Source organism: Lactuca saligna, chromosome 5 (genome assembly GCF_052625555.1).
Source record: "Lactuca saligna cultivar CGN05327 chromosome 5, ASM5262555v1, whole genome shotgun sequence".
Classification (NCBI taxonomy): Eukaryota; Viridiplantae; Streptophyta; class Magnoliopsida; order Asterales; family Asteraceae; genus Lactuca; species Lactuca saligna.
The window spans coordinates 72,293,172-72,297,121 of record NC_136421.1 but is presented as its reverse complement, the minus strand read 5'-3'; positions in this window follow the sequence as shown (position 1 = coordinate 72,297,121).

Here is a 3,950-nt window from a genome sequence, read left to right as displayed (position 1 = left end):
GTATTTTCATCGGCTACCCATAAAGATCCTTTGGTTACCTCTTCTACAAACCTAGTGATAATGTGGTCTTTGTAGAAAGAAGAGGAGTCTTTCGAGAGAGAGAGAGAGAGAATTTATAAGCCAAGGAGACAGTGGGAGGCAAATTGACCTTGAAGAACTTCAAGAGTCAAGCGGTGAAGGAACTTCAAACCCTAGCCCTCAACTTGAGGAGGAAACTCCTGTTGAGCCGATTGACAAATGTGTACCTCTGAGGCGTTCCATGAGAGTTAGGAATGCACCTGAGCATTGATATGGTTTCCATATTACTGCGGAAGGTGAGACACTTATTAGTGATGAGACACTAGTAGGTATGGATGAACCTAACACACGGAAGCCATGGCAGGCCCTGAGTCTGCTAAATGGAAAGAGGCTATGGATAGCGAGATACAATCCATGTATGACAATCAAGTTTGGAACTTGGTTGAGAATGTACCAGGTCGTAAGACTGTAGGGTGCAAATGGATCTTCAAGAAGAAGACAAACATGGATGGTAATGTACATACTTATAAGGCTCGACTGGTTGCAAAGGGCTTCTCTCAAATTCCTGGAGTGGCTTATGATGAGACTTTTTCTCTAGTAGCCAAGATTAAGTCTATTAGGGTTATGTTAGCCATAGCTGCATTTCATGACTATGAAATTTGGCAAATGGATGTCAAAACCACTTTCCTTAATGGAAAGTTGACTGAAGGTGTTTACATGAGTCATCCAGAAGGTTTTGTCAGCAACGAGCACCCAAATAGAGTGTGTAAGCTTGAGAAATCCATTTATGGATTAAAGCAAGCACCTCGTAGATGGAATCTTTGCTTTGATGAAAAGGTCAAGGAATTTGGCTTTTCTAGGAGTGAAGATGAATCTTGTGTGTATGTCAAGGCTAGTGGGAGTATAGTTAGCTTTTTGGTATTGTATGTGGATGACATACTACTCATAGGAAATGACATCCCAACTCTGTAGGAAGTTAAGTCCTGGCTTGGGAAGTGTTTCTCTATGAAGGACCTAGGAGAAGCTGCCTATATTCTAGGGATAAGGATTTTGAGAAACCGGAGTATAAGACTAATTGGACTTAGTCAAAGTACATACTTGGACAACGTGTTGAAGAGATTCGGCATGCAGAACTCCAAGAAAGGAGAGTTACCCATCCAGAGTAACACCAGATTGAGTAAGACACAAAGCCCAAGTACCGAGGCTGAGATAGCAGAAATGAGTCAAGTACCTTATGCTTCAGCAGTAGGCTCGATCATGTATGTTATGATGTGTACTCGACCTGATGTAGCTTTTTCCTTGAGCATGGTTAGCAGGTATCAGGGGAATCCTGGCAAGGCACACTGGATTGCGGTAAAGAATATCCTCAAGTACCTACGGAGGACTAAGGACTGGGTCCTTACCCTCGGTGGGAGTGATACTTAAGAGTTGTAGGGTATAGTGATGCTAGCTTCCAGACTGATAGGGATAATTTCCGTTCTCAGTCGGGCTGGGTCTTTACCTTAAACGGAGGAGCAATCACTTGGAAGAGTTCCAAGCAGGAGACAGTGGCTGATTCCACTTGTGAATCGGAGTATATAGCAGCGAACGAGGCAGCAAAGGAGGCAATATGGCTAAAGAACTTCATTGGAGATCTTGGAGTTGTACCAGTTATAAAGGAGCCCATGGAAATTTTCTGTGATAGTGAAAGTGCGGTTGCCTTAGCCAAGGAACCAAGGGATCACGGGAGATCCAGGCACATCGACATAAAATATCATTTTATCATACATCGCATAGAAGAAGGAATCCTCGTGGCAAAGAGGGTATCATCGGATGAGAACCCAGCAGATCCCCTCACGAAGGGACTCAGTAGGGTTAAGCATCTCCAGCATGCTCGGAGCATAGGGCTGAAGGATGATATAAGTTTTAGTAGTTAGATAAATTATGAAATTTGTAAAGTGTAATTGACATTTGATGATGAATAAAAGTTGTGTTTATTTATGAGTAAAGTGTTACCATCTTTTGTCAATCGTTTACTATAATTTCTTTTGCATGTTTTGACTTCCAGAATAATTATGTTTGGTATATCGTATTATTCAAACCTCCACAGTCAGTCATATGTCGGAAGTAGGTATGAATCAAGACTGTCATGATTGGTTGCAGAGGTCTAAGGTGTTGGATATGGCTACAACAATCATGAGTGCTCATAGGTTCTGATCATTGGACACAACCCACGCTTACTGGAATGACTTCATGGAATTTATCTCGAGTGATCGTGAGACGGTAATATCATATAAGTCTTCAAACCTAGAGATATGATTTGTTACTTACGAGTTGGTTATGCATTGATTGTACGAAAACGCATTGGTAACTCGATGTTATAAAACGTGCTTTTGTGTGTAATTCAATGAGTGGTAGAACAAACATATGAGTCGAAGTTTATCTGTTCCTTCTTGGATTAGAAGTTGATATCTGGGCCCCTCGATGATTTTGTTTTGACCTATGTACCGGGCCCGGTCAGAACTAAGTTGATGTGTTCAATTAAGTTCTTTGTCAAACAAATCGGAAATCGAGAAACAAACTGCTGGACAATAAGTAAGACATTGTTCCATGTATTTGTCCGGCTGATATCTAGAACACAGGAATATATGATCACTTATCTTAAATGGCGTATCATCATCTTCTCAGTTCCGAGAGACCTTGAAAGAGCTATGATTGCCGATCGGTTCCTGAAGTATTGTAGTTATAGTTATTAGACTTATCCAAGTGGGAGACTGTTGGATAAGGTGTCTAAGTGAGAAATGAAGAGTCACCATGCAATTGGAGTTATAGTTACTTGACTCGACCTGGCATGGTCCATTTGGGTTGCATGGCACCATGCAATTGGATAAACTAAATGAGAGAAATAACACATATGGTTTATTGATATATTATAAGTTCTAATATATTAATAATATTATTTAATTAGTTTTGATCAAGAATTAATTTAGAATTAATTAAGTGATCAAAAGAATAACTAATTAAATATTTGGATAGATTATGTAAATCTTCCATATCTTATATAGTGGGCTAAAAGGCTCCATGGATTATCAAGTTGGGTTCCACCCATAGGATGCTCCATGGAGTTGACCCATGGATTGAGAAATGAAGAGTCATGTTACATTAGGGTTTTACCTAATGCAACACACTATATAAGAACCATGTCTCTCCCCAAAATCGGTTACACAAGAGAAACAAGAGGGCTTGGCCGATTTTGAGTGTGTTAGAGTATTCTCTTAAGTTTATACTTTGCATTTGGTGTTGTGTGAAGCATTTGAGGCATCACACTTGAGGTGCTACGCTCACAAGGTTTCAACGAACACTTTCAACAACAAGGTATGTAATTCTATCTATTATTTAATTTAGAATTGTTCCCCATGTATGCTAGATAGGATCATAGCCTTGGAAATCAACTTTGCATGATAATTAGACAAACATAGATCCAAGGTTATTAGGGTTGCATGTACACTTAGGAAGTGTTAGAATGCTCAAAACCCAACAATCCTTACCAGTGTTATCCTTACCAGAGGGAACCGAACACTTCGTAGTATACTACGATGCTTCTAACCAAGGGTTAGGCCGTGTCCTCATGTAGCATGGAAGGGTGATAGCTTACGCATCCATACAATTGAAGATGCTTGAAGTAAATTACACCACCCATGATCTCGAGTTGTGAGCTGTGATCTTCACCCTAAAGATTTGGAGGCACTACCTATACGGTTCAAAGTGCACCATCTTCACAGATCACAAAAGCCTCCAAGACATTCTAAACCAAAAGGAGTTGAACATGAGGCAGCGGAGGTAGGTTGAGCTATTAAATGATTATGAATGTGAGATCAAGTACCAACTAGGCAAGGGTAGTGTGGTAGTCGATGCCCTAAGCAGGAAAGAATACTCAAGTCGCCAGGTGAAGA